Below are 18,717 nucleotides of genomic sequence, written 5' to 3'. Positions count from 1 at the left end.
TCATTATAAATTTGTACAACTGGACAAACAGTTAACCAAGTTTACTATTTGGAAGTGCTGAAAAGGCTGCATGAAAAAGTTAGACGCCCTGAACTTTTCGCCAACAATTCATGGCTCTTGCATCACAACAATGCACCAGCCCACACGGCACTGTCTGTGAGGGAGTTTTTAGCCAGTAAACAAATAACTGTATTGGAACACCCTCCCTACTCACCTGATCTGTCCCCCAATGACTTCTTTCTTTACCCAAAGATAAAGGAAATATTGAGAGGAAGACATTTTGATGACATTCAGGACATCAAGGGTAATATGATGACAGCTCTGATGGCCATTCCAGAAAAAAGAGTTCCAGAATTGCTTTGAAGGGTGGACTAGGCGCTGGCGTTGGTGCATAGCTTCCCAAGGGGAGGACTTCAAAGGTGACCGTAGTGATATTCAGCAATGAGGTATGGAGCACTTTTTCTAGGATGAGTTCTCCAACTTGTCAGACCTCATATACCAAAGTGTTTAGAGCTAAAATGTCATGATGCCTACAACTAATTTTCAAATGGCTCAGCAAAAAAACAAAATGTGTGTGTGTGTGTGTGTGTGTGTGTGTGTGCTCCTCGTCAGCAAGTCATCCCTAAACAATCTCACAGAAACATACAATCCAAGTAATAGCATTAGATTTTCTATACAAACCCTGGTCAAAGCAAGTCTTTAAGCCCCTTTTTAAAATGATAAAAACCTTAACTGAACCTACACAGAAATCCTAGTATGCCCAGTCTCCAATGCTGTGGGAATTTGTGAAATCAAATTACTTCAATCAAATTTAATCCTGATAATTATCAAGAAGGACTTCCACATGTGGTGTTACATTATCCCGGGCTCAGTACTAGGTAGAGAAGAAGGCTCCATGGAGGAGACCCTCTTCATTGCAGAGCATGTACACTGGATTTTAAAACTTCATCCATCCACCAAACAAGCCACACTCTTTCCTCCGGCAACAGCTCTCTGTTCTTACTAAATCCAAAGAGAGCACAATACCCTTGTGTGGGTTTTCTATTCCTGCGTGGTACTTCACATTACCACACAGATTTATTCTTGTACAGTCTGGAGGTTAGAAATCTGAAAGCAAGGTGCTGCCAGAATTGCATTTCCACTGGAGGCTTCAGAAAGTTTTTCCATTGCTAGAAGCTGCCTGCATTCCTTGCTCGTGGCCCCTTCCTCACATCCGTCCAACCTCTTGCCGTCATTACGTCTCCTACTGCTCTCTCTGCCTCCCTTCTATAAGGACGTCAGTCTCCCCTAGATAATCTCCCCATTTCAAGCTCCTTATTTTAAGCACATCTCCATGTTCGTTTTGCCATGTCAGGTAACATTCACAGGTGCAGGGAGTAACAACATGGTCATCTTGGAGGGTGGAAGGTGTTTTTCAGAGCACCACGACAAGTTAAAAATGAAAGTCCATGAAAGGAGGGGAAGGAAGGTGAATGGCCTGGAACTCTGCTACTAAACAATGCAAATTTTACAGTTTGTGGGGAGGACAGAGGTACCCAGAGGACAGACATGGAGGTGACTCAGGGATCACTTGCTGTTTAAATGCATCTCACTGCCTGGCCCCACTGCTATTGGATACATGAGGCATTTTCATCAAGTGTCATAAAAAGAAATAGGAGGGGAAAATGTTTTAGGTGAAAACAGACCTAAGAGACATATAACTCATGCACTCTCCCCCTTTTGCAAGGTGTGGATTTCAGAAGCTCTGCCCGTTTTTGCCCGAGGGAAACCTAACTCAGTGGGAAGCCAAAGTTTTCCACTGGGAGCTGAACACTTCCCCAGCCATCCCAATCTCCCTCACCTCCAGCCTGAGACGGTTTGGGTTGCCGCTCACCTCCCCAAGACAACGTGTCCCAGGATTAAATCTGTGACTCTGGAGAAATGAGCCTGGAAACAAGAACAAAGCCCATCATCCTCAGAGAGCCCAAGCCTGGACCTGAAAGAAGTGCAGGGTCAGGAGTGTCCCATAGTGGTCATCTGATCTGAATTTGGGAGTTTTTGCTCAGTCAGCAAGATCAAAGATTGAATCCCAGCCATCTCCTTGCTCAGACATGAACTTGAACAAATCACCTTACCTCCCTGAACTTCAATACTTTTCCATTTGTGTAAAAATAATGGTGACACCCCTTTAATCCTTAGAAATGAAAATGAATTTTCTGTTATTCTGGAAAGGCATTTAGGTATACTTCATTACCAGAAAGAAATCAAAGGCTGATTCTGGGTACACGTGGAGACCAGAAAGTGGTGCAAAACCATCATTTTCCCCACCTCTTGCCACACCAGTGAATGGAAATCTTGGATTCCTTCTCTCTCTGACCCCCCTCTCCTGTCGTTCTCCCCCCCGACCCACCCACAACCTCATCTATCTTTTCTAGCTCCTCTTTCCCAGGGACTAGAGGGAAATCCAGAAGAAGGACAGTAAGGCTCTGCCTCCATGAAGTGGAGGCAATCGGGGAGGGTCTGCCCTGAGTCTGTATTGAGTTTCAGATGAGGAGACATGAATATATTTCAGATTCTTCAAATAGAGAATGGAGCATCTATAAGATAAAGAGTCTCTCAATAGCTGTTAGAGACATAACTGTGTTATATTATAGTAAGAGTCACTGTCTCTTTGCTCTGCTTACCATCAACTCCCTACCAAAGGAAAGGAGCAAGAGAGTGGGAAGGATAGAGGGTAAGGAGGAAAGAAAATCTCATCCTGCTATAAATATAAATAACCATAAAACACCTTGAACTTCAGGACATTTTGTGACATGAAGGCAAACACCTGGCAATTCTATCTTGGGTCTACTTTTAAGGACCTTTGTGTACATTGGGTCCACCCAGATAATACAGGAAAATCTCTCTATTGTAAAGTTGGCTGATTGGGAACCTGAATTCTAAGCTTGGTTCTAGCTAGAACTTAGAGAAAGTGGAGGCAAAGTTAACAAGAGCAGGCCTAAGCATCAACGAATTCTTAAGTTGCTTAGTAACAAACTCCTAATCCTCTTCGGCACTATCAATTGTCGCCTCCTTTTTAACTATCCATCTTCTGATGGTCATTTTCTCAGGTGATACGATTAGGCACCTAATTTCAACAGTGAAGTCTTCAATTTACTTAAAAGACTTAACCAACAGTCAGCAAAACATAAAGATAAAAACCCCTCAATGTCCCTGTCATACAACTCTGTCCTGAGCAGTATGTATACACACACACACACACACACACACACACACACACACACCCAGGGAAACGTCTGGAATTCTTCAGTGTGCTCTCTGCTGTGGAATAAAAGAGCCTCCGCATTCTAGCAGACATGCCTAAAATGCTGCCTCCAGTTCGAACCATAACGGCATCTCATTATTCTCTCACACCACACTCAAATGTGCCAAGAAAATGTTGTTTCTTTATTCTTTGTCAATCATCAGCTGGCCCTCACAGTTTAGTAGAGGGAATCCAGAAACTTACTCCACTCAATAACTGAAACCATCCCTCTCGTCAAACTCTCAGTCTGTTTAAGCAAAGTGCTTACTTTCCCGGATTTTCTTCTTTGAACAACCACCCCTCAGCTCCTGTCTGAGGCCATGTCTAAAGGACAGAGGTCAAACTGCGACCTCCCGGAGGTGGCAAAGTCATGCATTGGGCTTCCTCGTTGGTCTGGTCTGTGGAGTGGCTGGGCTGGTCTGCTCCCTGAGCTGGGAATGGCCGCGGTGTGGCTGGCCCTGGAGGGCCTCTGCCCAACGCCCAAAGTCACAGCTCTCAGCAGCCTCCCTGCCTGACTGCAGGCCTCCGTCAGCCACCTCTACAGCGGCTCTCTGTCACTGCTGCAACAAATTAACAGACTCTTCCTTTCACATTCTCTCCCTTCCTCATGCCCCCCAAGCCTAGAGTCCGGCTGGGGACTAAATCAAAATTATATTTCAACCATCAAAACCAACCAATTGTCTTGTTGTTCTATGTGAAGCCCCCAAACCCCTGCTCCACTGGATGCCAAGCCCCCAAGGGAACAAGATTCATGGGGTATGGAACTATTTCTGGAGAGTTCTCAATTTTTCTCATGTAGCAATACGGATGAACTGAAGAGGCGGGGAAAGGAGGATTCAGCGAGAGCCCCAACTGAAAAGTGGTTGAAGCAGTTTCTAGCAAAGTCCTAAACTGAAAAGAGAAACTTGTCTTCAAATGGCACATCATGTGGTTCTCACAACAGGCCACAGACCTGGGACGGTTGGAGAGGGGACGCTCTCAGTTACAGACTGTGAGAACAGGTCAAGAGAGACTGTTAGAAACGGTTCGGCCTCTCGTTGCCACTTCTAAATTGTCTAAAAACCCCCAACACAACCCATTGCCGAATCATTAAGTTTCTGAATTCATTTGGCTGAATATACTGTGTACTTGAATTTAATAACAAAAGAGCTCTCCTTTGAGACGTGGTGAGATAACAGGGTTTGGTCTATTATTAAAAATCCAATTCAAAGTCCCATCATTCACCGGGCCAAATGCGCTTCTTGTGTAAAGGGGCTTTCAACAGAGTTGTACACATTTTAATTATGGGAGAACTTGCACAGCGTTGGGTACCACGGCCTTTACTTAAAAGACGCAATGAAAAAGGAAACTTGGAGTGCTGAGGGCCAGAACCTGAGGACTCTAAGGACATATACACAGCCTCCCTTTGGAGGAACCACTTCTGGGGGATCCCACCCCAAGCCATGGGATATGGGAGAACTTAGGACACTCAGTTCAATTTTATTTTTAAGGAAAAAAAGAAAGAAGATTTCTGAGCCTTAACACACGGTGGGTCAGCTTCTTCAGGGTTGCTAAGGTGTGACTGTGGTCTTTCCGAGGGGAGGTCCCCAGGGGATGCTCACTGTTTTGTTCCATCTGTTGTCTTTCTAGCACATTGTGGAATCCGTCACACAGGATTGTTTAAAAGTTCACTGAGCTTAATACTGTGGGGATATGCCCATGACATACTGGTAAGTGAGAAAAAGCAGCTTACCATACAGTCTCTACCGTATAATTCTAATCTTGGTACAGGCATGTCTGTAGATATGCTTTATGCATGTGACTATGAAGTCAGGAGGAAAGACAAAAATCTTAAGAGTGTAAGGCCCATGAGTTAACTTTTAACTTGTTTTCACCTATTTGTTTGTATTTTCTGACTTTTTCACAATCAATATATATTGCTTTTGTTATCCTAAAAACAAAGATTTGTTAAGACAGAATGTCATGCATGCCTCTTGCTAGAGAGAACAGTTTAAATTCTCTCTAGCAACTCCTCTTTTGGCATATGGTCCCATCTTCCAACGAATTAAAACCAAACTATACAGAAGAGAAGACAGAGGACAGGACTTCTTGGATGAACTCCCAGGGACTCTGGTAGCAAAAGGGTTAGTGCGGCCGCAGAGCCTGGGGGATCCCTGAGGTCTGGGACAGAGAGGGCCGCCATTTTATGGAGAAACTGCTCTTCTCTCTTTGGGGGATAGAGGGCGCTCATCCAGAGCCCTTTGCTGAGTCTAGATGACCCGAGATTTGACCATGGAAGGGGAGAGAGAGACCCTGTTCCGGACTAGTTGGGTCTTGAAGGTGTCAGGTGTGAAGCAAGATGTCAGAGAGTGAAGTCACAGCCGGTGTTTGCCCAGCTCGGCCAGTTCTGTTTGGCTGGTGGGTGTGGAGGACAGAATGTCCACTGCCGCTGTGAGCCCAGCAAGCAGGCCAGGCACAGGTGGTTCCCACAGCTATCACATCTGAGAGGACAACACCCTGCCCAACCCCAGGCCCTCAGAACGGTGTCCCACACCACCCTCGACTCCAGGTATTATGGTGATGAAGAGCACCAGTCAAATTACTAAACCTGAATCCATTACCTCCTAGCTAGGCGACTTTGGGCAATCAGCTTCCTGAACCGGAGTCCTTGGAGAATATAGTAAGGATCTGATTGAGTTGTTGTGAGTTTTAAATGAGAACATGCATATTGAAGACATTGCACAGCAGTGAACACAGCTTTGTCATAAGGAGATGGGGTCTAGCCTTCTGCACCCTTGTGCCCATCATGGCAGGACCTGGGAGACAAGAGTCACAGTCTTAAGCCACAGGCTTCTTAATCAAAGAAGCCCCTGCCCACCTTTGCCATCTGGTCTGCCACCCTCCCCAACAGGTGCCATCTTCCAGCAAACTACCCATTCATAACCACCCCCACCCCGCAAATGACAATGATGGTCTCTAACAGTTGTGGGGGAAGTTAAAAGGGAAGTTTCAGCTAAAACACTGACACAACAGATAAAAGACACCAAACTGACTTGTGAGACAACCATCCTGGTTCCCTGGCACAGGGCGAGGGGCTGAGAAGTGCCCAGGACGTGACCTCACACCCACACGAGGGCACGAGAGGGCCGTGGGCACAGAGCGTTTGGAAGAGGACTTTTGAAGAACCTGCTTGGTCATGAGTTGCACCTGCCCTAAAGAGGAAGAAGAGAGGTCGGGTCCACCTTCACCTCAGCGCTCGAGAGCACAGCTTTAAGGAGATCACTCAGGCATGAATGTGAGTCCCTTGTAGTCGGAGGGCAGGGGTGAGTAGGTGAGAGATCTAAAGGGTGTCGCTGACACGCAGGGGAGAAGTGCCTGTCCTGGGAACGGCCTGCACGCCCAGAGTTTGTTGGGGCAAATGTGTCTGGAAGTTTCTCAGGACCTGCCCTGGGATGGGAAAGAGGGGGCCAAGTGACCTTTTGAGCTGCTGTCCACCTGAGAGCTAGAGGTGGACTGCTGGGACCCTAGGGCCTGGGGAATGCAAACTAGAGCTGCTTCTGCCCAAATCGAGGCAACTGCAGGCAAAACTCCCTGGTGACGAATGGATGGGGTGGGGAGGCTTTCTGAAGAACCCACAAAAGCAGGTGGAGAGAACGTCAGCACCTCCAAGCCTCTGCCAGACCAGAGAGCATAGAACCAGTTCATGACAGTGAGTGCCAGAACTGTAAGAACTTTCCTGCTCCCCTCATCTCCTCTCCCTGCACCCCATCCCAGCAGGGTCAGGAGCAACCGCTGGTCAGTGTGGAAGGAAGGGAGCAAGAACGAGGGAGAAAGCTGACCTCACCCCTGTCCAGCCCACGCAGACTTCTTGACTGCAGCCAGCGCCCATGAACAGCGATGGAAGGTTGAAAATGTTGACCAATATATGAGAGTGCGTGTTCTGATTTCTGAATGTGAAAACGACTTACAAGGCTGCATTGCCTCTGAGGAACCAGGAAAGTCTTAAGACTTTTTGTTCAGATGCACGGGGCAGTGGGAGAAAACAAAAAAGCTGCTTTGTGATAACGCCCCAGGAATTGGCTTATTCAGTGTCTCGATGTAGTAATGATGTCTGCTGAGCTCTGTGGCAAACCGTATTCCAAGCACTTTACATCGCTGAGGTCTTACAACAGCCGTATAATGTATAATCCCCAGGTTACTGTGAGGAAACTGAGGCACAGAGAAGGTAAGTTACACATCCAAAATTCGCAGAGGTTGGGTTTGAACCCAGTTTCATCCTTCAAGTGGTCGTTACAGCTCTCCGCCCAGGGCGGTCCTTTCTCTCTCCTGGGTCCCCTAGCAACTCCCTTCTCCCACTGCACTGTGATTGGTGGTTTGGGTGCCGATGTCTCCAGTTAGGGTGATCGTCTTCGGGACCAGGTCTGAATCTCTTTCATCTTCGTGGAGTAGGACCAAAACTCAAAACATCCCATTTCAGCTCATGCCTGCCCCTCCCACTGCCTCTAATGACAGCTTGCCCTCCACATGCATGCTCTGCCTGAGCCCAGGGGCCCTTTGGGATTTTGTGACAGTGAACTGAGGGCAGGGAAGGTTGGGGCAGAAGTGGTCTGAATGCTAGTCCCTAAAAAGAGGTTTCTGGGAAGATTGGAAGAGGCATGGCACAACTGTGGGGTGTGGAGAAGAGAGAAGAGTGTGTTCTGAGATGAGGGGCAGAATCCCACTTCCAGGAGTTCAAGAATCACATGAGCGTATTTGCTTGAAGTTACATTTTTGGTGGCTGTACTGTGGCTTTTGTGGTGGTGGTGATTTATTTTATTTAGTTTGTTTCCAACACTGCTCTGAGGCTGGACTGCATTTTGGCTTCCCAGTCAGGGGAATATATCCTAGCACCTAGGGTCTGACACGTAGTTGGTGTTTGGTCAATGATCATTGAGTTGAATTTTAAGAAAACTGCAAAGCGCCCTGTAACGCAGAGCCTACTGCCTGTTTCTGAGGAAGAACGGGTGCTGGAGGAGAAGCCAAACAGTCCCTGATATAAGCACCGACAGGACAGCCTTGGGGCAACTTGACCTCAGCTGCAAACCCCCAGACCCTTGGTGTGTGGGTGGTAGTTAGGGTGGGGCAGCTGACAAGAGCCTGGGTGAGTGTTCAGTGTCACCGCTTGGGCAGAGAGGGTGAGTGTAACCCAGCCCGAGAGCCGGGCTTCAAATGAACAGTTGCCCCTTAGGGTGGTGTGAGTTAGAGGTGAGGGAGGGAGATGTCACCTTCCACAATCCTGGCTTTGTCCATCACCTCGACTTGGCTAGAGGGCTTCCTTCCAGCCTTTTTTGATTAACTTTTATTTACCATTTTCTCCTTTTAGGTGACCTTTGACAATACCCTCTCTTTGAAACGTCTGCCCAAATGATTTCAAGAGGTCGACATCTTGCCTGGGGTGTTTTATAAAACAGCCCTTCTTTTCTACATGTGGAGCCCAGCTGGGTGGAGGTATTTTGCCAGAGAAGCCTTGAAATATCCATGTAACACATAATCAATTCAAGACCAGTCCTCATTTTTCTCCCACCTCCTTAGGGGGGTTCTCAGACACTGGAGCAGAAAGGGCATTGAGAGGAGTCATGCCCTTCCTACTGGGAATTCAGTTCAAAGTCTTATCACTGCCAGCCTTGACAATAAGGCCAAGAAGAGAGAGGCCCTCCGTTTACAGTGGGACAGTTGAGGCCTTAAGAATAAATGTGTACTCGCCAGGAATCTCTAACGAGGACCAGAGCTGGCATCATCAGACAGCTTCAGTTGTGTGGGTCTTCAGCACAGCCTGGAAGATGAATGCTAAAAGGCTTCAGTCCACAGAAGTTACCAACTTCAAATTAAACCCGCCCTCGTCACATTGCTAGTGCTAAGGAAGAAACGTCTCCAGGTAGAAAAGCCCCAAGAGACAAATCAGACTGGCCCTGCTGCCACTCGGGAACAACTTCCTCCCTACTGCACATTTGCAGGAATGCCATCCTTTCCACTGGGCTAGCAAGGGCTTCTTTGCAAACAGACAACAGAGAAATACTGTTGTCAGCAGGCACTTTGCTGACTTTTGTCAAAAAGGTTTTAAATGTTTCATACAAATGATAAGAAACATGGATTCTGTTTTCCAACTTGGTGCAATTTCAGTAAGAGTTTTGTGCCTGCTATTCTGCAGAATGCGGTTCTTCTCACTGCACCATGGTACCTTTTGAACCAGAGCCTAACTAGGTACCTGCTGAGATGAATATTTATAAATTATGGCAGCCAGCCTAGGCCTGGGGACAACTCGAGGTCACCTGAAAGGGAATCAGCATCCCCCGAGAATCACATCTAGGGTCTCTTCTTAGTTATATAAGTTACCCACAAGTTACATAGAGCCAGAAAGCATCTGCTGCCCAGAGGAAGAAGACAGTGACACCATCTGTGGCCAGTCAGACCCAGGGCTGTGAACAACAAATACCAAAGGGTCTGGTCAGCAGGTCTCTTGGGGACACAGTGGGCCAACTTTCATTTTTCAAAACAGCATGCAAAATGGCAAACGTGCAAAATGGCGCTCAGCCGGAAAGCCAGGGAAGTCTGGATGAGGACGTGGGCTCGGTCCAAGAAAGGTGTGCAGTCAGGCACCTGGAGCTTCCCCACCCCCACCCCCCACCCAGGGCCAACCCAGCCACCCCAGCACAGCAGCCGTGCTTGGGGACCATGACTGAGCACAGACGTGTGCACTGAAGGAGGTAGGCGGCCCATGTGGCACACCTTGGCTGAGCGCGACACTAAATGAGGACTGGGGCTGTCATCTTTCAAATAACCATTGAAGCCAGTGCAGGATCAGGATCAGCCAGGAAATCATGCCGTCAGTGGACAATCAAACCATACAGGACGCGTCTCCAACAGCGACACCGTGTGGCTGCTATGCGCAACTGCGGAAGTGGTCTGATCAGGCTGGCTTCTCTGCTCGGTGTGCAGAAGCAGGATGGAATCCCTTTGGCCTTTCTCTGAAAGGCCCTGGGATCAGTCACCCTGTGCCCCAAGCTTACGTTCATTTGCATCTCTGTCACTACTGTCGTGTGTGTAAGCATGTGAATGGCTTTTAGCTGTACTGATTAATGGGTTACTTAGACTGAATTTCTGGCCTCAGGATAAGTCAGGGCTACCTCCAAATAGCCCGATTCTTAGAGAGGGTCTCATGGCAGTCTCTGCGGCAGCCACCAGAAACAGGATACACACTGCTGCTACTACAGTACAGTTTCTCTCCTGACGGGTGGCAAAGGACCCAATGTCCCCTGGGATCCACTAGCTGCTAGAATTATGTCAGACCCCTTCTCTTCAGTTCAATGACCACTCACATGGCCTGAGGTGGTAAAAAACCTGCAGGTGAAAAACCAGAGGTCCTCGCCTTCCTTTTCACGGGGTCTAAGGAGGACTGCAGCCACCACTGCTGCTGACTCGAGTCTTACTTGTATGTTGTGAGTCTGTACTGTCCGTGGGGATTGGGGAATCAGGTTTCAATCTGATAAGCATGAAGACAAGTGTCACATACCTTTCTGCCCCAAAGTGGCAGAAAGTGTCCTAAGAAGAGACTGAGTGGGCTGAGCTGAAATTTGGTATTCTTAGTCATGCAGGGAGGCCACTTAAAGATGAGTTTTGTGTGGGGAGAAGGACATGGATTTGTGCAAATTAAATGGAACGCTATTTGAAGGAAGATGTAGGTGACGCTCTATCGTTTGTCTCCCCACACCCTGCTCCCTCCAGCTTCCTGTCTGTCACAGATTCCCAGTTTTCTGTTCCTTCTCAGTGTGTCTTGCCCTCGACTCAAAAACTCAAAGCCCCTGTGCACGCAGGTGTGTTGGCTGTCCCAGAGACCATGAATGAACGGAAGATTCTTCAGGCTGACTCCCCACCTCTTAGCCTGCATTTCCCAGAAAGACTCTGCGGCAGAGGGCTCATGTGCTTCAAAACTTTGTTAGGGACTATGATCCCCTAAGGGCTACAGGGAGAAGGGGAGGGAGGCAGACCAGGAAGAACCACCAATTCAAGGATGCCAGTCACTGGGCTGCCCAGCTCTGCTAAGTGCAAATGGCATTCATTCAACATGTAGCACGCATTAAACACCGGGTACTACGCCAAAAGCGGTCCCTGTCTTCACAGAGAAATCATGTCCACGGCAGCTACATTCTGCCTGTGCTAAGACTGGGGAAGGGAAGATGTTACCCTTCAGCTCCTGCCTCCTATTGTTCGAAGGTTTGCCCCACAGGGCACTGACTCCCTCACACTTCCAGCTTGCACCTGTGGGGGTACCAGGCAGCAACAGAGGTGCCCTGAGCGGGGCAGGTGGGCGAGAGGTAACCAGCATACACATAAGCAAAGCACTGTTAGAGCCACATGAAGTCACACGGTGCAGCTCATGGGACACGGCAATGGGACACAAGACGGGGAAGGCCAGGAGGATCCGGACCACCGGCCACAGGAAGAGTTAAAAACACAGGATTGTAGCAACTGTCTGCAACTCCACACTGGACATTGGAGAGCTGTGTGTTTCCGTGGCAGCCAGCACAATGAGAAAGAGCCACTCTCCTGAGGACACGGAATGACAGGACACGCCTACCAAGTCTGGAACGTGAATGGGACCTCACAGGCCCCTGGGGTCTTCTAAAAACATTCTGTGAGCTGATTCATAATCCACATCCTCCAGTACTTGGGGACCCAGCAAAATCGCAAACCCCTCTCCTCCGGGGGGTTGGGGGGCAGCCAATAGTGACGCCTTACAAGTTGGCAGCCCATGTTCAAGTCCCAGGTCTGCCACCTACTGGCTTTGTGACCTTTCACAAGATTCCTAAACTCCCTCAGCCTCAGTTTCTTCATCTGTAAAAGGGGGAAATTATGATATCGAGTGAGGTGATTCAAATTCATATTTAGTCCATTGTCTGGACTAAACATACTTTCCATAAATAGAAGCTACTGTGGTTATTATGCCACCAAACTCTGTGCCCGCAGGAGTACCATGTTTCTCTGGGGAAAATTAGGATGGCATGACACTGTGAGAGGGTTCCAAAGCCTTAAATATATCATCAGCTGTTTCTATTTTAACATCCCTGTGAACAAACAGAAAGCTTGGCAATAGCAAAATGGCCTGAAACCAGAATAAAATCAAGTAAAATCAGCATGACATTTTTTCATCTTTACTCCAGGGCACAAGTACTGCTCCCAACCCCCCAGGAGTGAGTCAGTTCTGGCAGACAAGAAAGGAATTCATCCTAAAAGGGAATCTGGGGTTCTCTCCCCACTAATCCTTTTTGTTCAGACTCAGTGTTTCAGCCTCAAGGAGGACGCCTGCACATGACTACACAGGCTTCCTGACAACAGGCCCGCGTCTTCCCTTTACACAAGCAGTTGTACCCTGTTCCTGGACAGGAAGTGGACCCGCTCTGCTGTGCTTTTTGAGTGCTTGAGACTCTTGTGATAGCTTTTCTCTTGCTGTCAGTGATAGATGCGCCATCCCTGAGACATCAGTGACAAGCTCATCGCTTCATGAGCCCCTCACACGTTTACGGAGCCCTGGATTTGTGCCAGGCCCGGCCCTGCCTCGGGGAGGTGTGTCTCTAGGAAAACACAGGGCAGGACAGGCGAGCACCGACATTCAGGCATTTGTTCAACAGATACCACTGAGCACTTAGCGAGCCCCAGGGCTGTGCTGAAACCTACAGGCTTGGTGCCTATGCTCAGGGAGCCCGAGACCTGGAGGGAGAGACTGACAAAGAACGCATGAAGCCAATACAAAGACGCTGACACTGGGGACAGGAGGACATGCCAGTGTGCCCTTTCCTAGTCCGAAGCCCGCACCAGGCTCCCCTGCAGTTGAAGCCACTCCACGCTCAGCTCCCCAGCACACCCAGGGTCCCAGTCTCTGCCTCGCTTCAGACCCTTCCTCTCGCTTCAGTGAGACTTTTATGATGAGCAAATAGGGCATAGATTTTTTTTAAGGGTTGGTAAGCTTTCCTCTACGATATACTTCCCTGTCTCACTAAAAGCCACCAGCCTGCATTACCAAAGTGTCTCAGAGCCGTGGGGGCCATGAGGTTTAGGAAAAGGGGCAAGTGTCTCGCACCCCATGAGAGGCCTGGCAAGCACGTTTCCAGCCCTCAAACTGCCATGTCAAAGGTCACGTGGGAAAGGCCACCCCCTTCAGTGGACGCCCACACGGCATGCCAAGGCTATGTCACTGTAAGTAATACTCATGCAGTGATTCTTTTGGAGGATGTATCTCTGTCACCCTAAATTGCCAAATATGACCGAGAGAATGGTAATATTTTAATTTTATAAATGTTTATGGACATGTAAGATACACACAGAAATCTCTGAACGAATCATCCCAGAGGAATACCTCCCTCCCACAACAATGACATAGGTCAACATCTGTTTTCACTTCTAATGTTTTAAAGTCTTAGATTGTTGCAAGACTTAGAGGGAATTCACTGAACCCAGCCCAAGTCTTTGTTACGGCACCTTCTCCAGCGTGAGGCCAAGGTGACGCTGGCATGCTCCTCCTTGGGGTCTCAGCTCCTCATGCCCTACGAGCAACAGAGCAGACCCAACACACACAGCCCCACAGATTGGACCCCCCCCAGGGAAGAGAAGCCATCCCCCATAGCAACACGGCTGCAGAGACACACTTCTGGTACCGCAAGGACAGCCTTTGAGTCAATACACTGAGCAGCAATTAACTGCGGGCAGCCCCAGCTTCTTGATTTAATAGCCCATGTGGTAGATTTCCCTAAGAAATGAACATTTTCATCAAAGGCATATTCAAGACCCCACCTCTTGTATGATTGAAAACTGCTGAGAGCGCTGAAATCACCATTTCTCCATCTTTTGCCACATCCCAAAAGGTTCCAAAGAATGACAATTAAATTCCACTTCCGCCCACAGGGCTGAAAGAAGGATGCATCTCCCCAGCACGTGGCCAAGGCAAGGGAGCTTCAGAAGAACTATTTTACTGGGACAGCCTGCTATACCCACAAACACCTTCTCCCTTTCATAATCAGCGAAAACCCAATCTCTGCTTAGCCTTTTGTGCCCACTCCAGGGGCCTCAGTTGGTATTTGTCATCTGCTTCCTCATATGCCATACTATATCACACGTGCCTGGCACCTGAGGGCCATCTCAGGCTCAGACAAAATAATGCGTGCCCCAGACATCCTAAACATCAACTTGGTGTCAGACACTGGGTTAGGAGCTAGGAATACAAAGGTGATTGTGCCTGGGACGGTTAACTGACAGCCAAACTTTGTGTCGTTCCCCCTCCCCCACCCCCCAAACCCTTCCACCACTCCCACCCCAACTTTACCCCCACCCCTGCCCCGCCTGCCTTTATAAACTTGTCACCAAGAACTGGCTTCCCAGCCAGGAACTACATCTTCCAGTTCCCTTCACATTTAGATGGGGCCATGTGATCATTTATCAACAATGGAAGGTGAGCAGAAGTAATGTGTGTCATTTTTGAGTCAAAGCATTACGAAGTATGGCTTCTCCACCCTCTCTTCCCTCATCCACTGGCTGGATACACAGGATCAGAGGATTCCCAAGCCTTAGGCGTGGAAAAGCCACAAAATCGAGAGAGTCAGTCCCTGAATCATCATGCAGAGAAATACCACCCATTAACCAGGATACCTGTATTGGCCTGTAACGTGACTAAGAAACGAATTCCTGCTAGTGAATTCGGTTCAGCTACTAAAACATGGGGGATTATTTGTTACAGCAGCTAGCATTACTCTAACTTTTACAATGAACAAGACCTAGTCTGAATCCCTGAGATGCTGATATACCAGGATGTTTAGACTTGCATTTTAGAAACCTCTTTCCAGCACCAGAGAACAGACTGAAGTGAGACCACTTCAGAAAGAAGACTGGTATATAATAATAATAATTAATAATAATAATAATAGTCTCGGCTATTATTTTTATTTTTTCGGATCCAATATTTATTCCCCCTTCTTCTTATACTGTGTTTCCCCAAAAATAAAACTTAGCCAGACAATCAGCTCTAATGCGTCTTTTGAAGCAAAAATTAATATAAGACCCAGTATTATATTATATTATATTATATTATATTATATTATATTATACCCAATCTTATATTATAATAAAATAAGACCAGGTCTTATATTAATTTTTGCTCCAAAAGATGCATTTCAGCTGATTGTCTGGCTAGGTCTCATTTTTGGGGAAACACGGTAATAGCACCCTAATTTTCCTTCATTCATGTAGTTTAAGTGGGACTGACTCACCAAAGCTCTGAAGATTGATCTAGACAATAAGCGCCATACTGGGACTTTCTCTAGAAGACTGTGAGGGAGACATTCTTTTTCCTGCTTGGGTTACTAAAGATAATTGTGGGACTGGAGCTCAAGGCAGCCATCTTGCTCCATCAGGAGAAAAATTGCTGAGGGTGGAATGAATGAGGAGGAAGGCGTTAAAACAGTGGGCCTGTGACCCAGTCTCTCCCAATTACTGCAGGGACTGCCTGGGGGAGAGAAGGCAAGTGTCCGAGCCTAGTCTCTTGGTTAATGTGCTGATAACTGACCTCCTGATAAATGATTAACAACAGTTCAGAAAGGAAAGTCCTTATCTATGGAATGCTCTTAGCAGGATGTTCCTGGTTTCCAATTGCTTATGGTAAACAATTCTAGCATCTATGGATATAGGAGGCATGGCTCCCTGAAAAATGTCACGTAAGCTCAGTAACAATCTTTCCATAAATTGGTGGGTGTTCATGACATAAACACTCCCTGCTGTGTAGGATGAGCACGGACATCACGCAGAGACCTCATCTGATGGTTCTGAGCCAGAAAGCAAGTCTTATATTGGAAGGAAGGACCTGGGAGCCAACAGGATGTCCCACACCTCTCTCTGTACTCAGTTATCTATTTATTGCTGTGTAACAAGTTTCCTCAAAATGTAGTGGTTTCAAACAGCATCATTTATTATCTCTTGTGTTCTCTGTGGATCATGAATTTGAACAGGGTGCAGCAGGCTCAAGATGTCTCTGCTCCATAATGTCTTGTGGGAGGAGCAGGGGGCAACTGGGAGGACTGGAAAACGGAGGTGACTCGGTGGCTAGGGCTAGAATCCCCCAAGGCCACTCACATGTCTGAAGATCAGTGCTGCCTGGGGGCTCAGCAGCACCGAGAATGGGGTTCCCCTCCACAGTTGTTTGGCATGCTGGCTGGGTTCCAAGAGAGCATCCCACCTTTTATGACCTAGACTCAAAAGTCCTACAGTGTCTTTTTGCCATATCCGCATGCCCAACCCAATGCAATGGAAGGGCACCTAGGCACTACCTCTTGAGGGGAAGAGTGAAGTGTCACATGAGACTCGTAAGAGGAACATGTGGAATGCGAGATCTTTTTGTGGCCATCTTGGAAAACACAATCTGCCTCAGACTGCTTTGTACATGTTGTTTGATTACTTACATTTTTTAAATCACTAGTAAAGATTACTAGTAAAAGTAAGCTATGTGATTTGACAGAAGAAGTGAGAGCCAAGAGCCGTGATGACCTCTTTTTTGGCTATGCTTAAAGCCAAAATCATTCTTGTCCTGCCCAAGTGCATGAGTCAGTGATGTCCTCTATTTTTATTTAAGCCAGTTTGACTTGAGTTGTCATTTGCTTGTAATCAAAACATTTCAAAATAACATAGTGCCTATATATTATTTGCCACCTTGTTAGGTGGTATTTTAGGCTGCTTATAAAAATATACACATACTCTGCAATAAGATAAAAACTTTTTTTGTTTTGTTTTGTTTTTTTAAACTGAGGAAAATAGAACCAGGAGAAAACAACAATAGAACAAAAATTTAATTAAACTAAGGATGGAGTTAGAACTCACAATTCATGCCGGGAGATTGTGAACAGCACAATGGAAATAAGAGAGACAAGCTACCTAACTGTTGAAATAATCCAGGTGGAGGTGAGAAGGAGACCGCAGGGTGGGTCCAATAGGATTTGTTGTCTGACTAAATGTGAAGAATTAGGGGAAGGGTAGGATTCAGTACAAGTCCAAGAGAGTTCCCACATTTCCGACTTTGGTGACTGGGAAAGACAGAATACAGCTCGCTGAGATAAGGATAGCTCAATGAAGCACCCGTTTTGGGGGGATTACTTAGAGGTAAGTAGTTCTTTCTGGACATTTTTAATATGAGGTACCATGAGCATGCACAGAGAAATGCAAACGGGCAGTTGGCTTTCGAAGATAGTTAATGAGGATTCGCCATGAGCTAGAGATCCAAATTCTGTTAGCAATAAAGTAATTTTGAAGATTCTAATATGGGCAAGGCACTGTGCTAAGTCCTAGAGATAAATGGATACGTACAACAGGCAAGACCTCTGTGCTCACGGAGTAGCATTCCAGAAAGAGTCATCAGCAAGCAAGGGATCCCAATCACTGTTTGTAATAATCCTGCAAAGGAGAAATTACTCACAATTCACCAAAATATAAAAGCAGATTTAGAAAAATAAACTGCCCAGCCTTATAGAGATTTTGGCAAAACCAAAATTTCCTCCAAGAGAGCTATGGGGTTAAATGAGATATTCAGAATATGAATAAGGTATGGACAAATTCCATAGGCTTATAGGTTTCTAAAGAAACCACAAATGGCAGATAAAAAGTTAGGAGCCCTTTTCCAGACCAAGCTCCAAAGACCTGGCCTTTCCCGAATTTCCAGAGCTAGTAAGTAGCAGAATAAACTCCTCACTGCCCGTGCATACTCAGCATCCTGCTCTATAAAGTAGCCTTGATCATGACTGAGCATCTCATGTGCACCAGGGGCCATTCTGGGCACTAACATGTCTCATTGACTCCTTGCAATATTCCGCTCAGGCAGTTATTATATTCCCTGTCATAAAAATATGGGACTGAGGCCAAAGGAGATGGAAAGCCAGAATATACCCGAACCTAAATGCAAACCCAGGGCTCCTTATGCTGGTTTGTTCCCTTTGACTATATCATATTACGTACTGTGTCGTAGTCTGAACTGTATCGTGACTCTGTCATATTATGTACGAGGTCATAGTCTGAACTATATTATGACCATGTCACATAATGTACTGTGCCACAGTATCAGCTATGCAGTCTAGGGCCTGCCTAATTGGAATCCTGGGTGAGTGCACACTCCGTGCCATTGTCAGAGGTTGCCAGTCCTGCTCCAAAACCCTGGGGGCTGGCCTCAGAGGTGCCAGTGGCTCCCTCCTAATTCAAGATTAATGTAATCACAAGTCTCACCACTTACTGAGTGCTGTCTGTATACTCGGCACCACGGGGGGCTTTTGCTTTTTCTCAACCATCACAACAAAACTCTACGTTAGCTACGTCTTACAGAGAAGGAAACTGCGGCTCTGGGAACTTAACTGCCCCCAAATCTCGTCCATCAGACTCCTCGCCTTTTCTAACAT

This window comes from Rhinolophus ferrumequinum, chromosome 4 (genome assembly GCF_004115265.2).
Source record: "Rhinolophus ferrumequinum isolate MPI-CBG mRhiFer1 chromosome 4, mRhiFer1_v1.p, whole genome shotgun sequence".
In the NCBI taxonomy this organism is placed as follows: Eukaryota; Metazoa; Chordata; class Mammalia; order Chiroptera; family Rhinolophidae; genus Rhinolophus; species Rhinolophus ferrumequinum.
The sequence above is the reverse complement of the archived record's forward strand: the minus strand, read 5'-3'. Positions refer to the sequence as shown.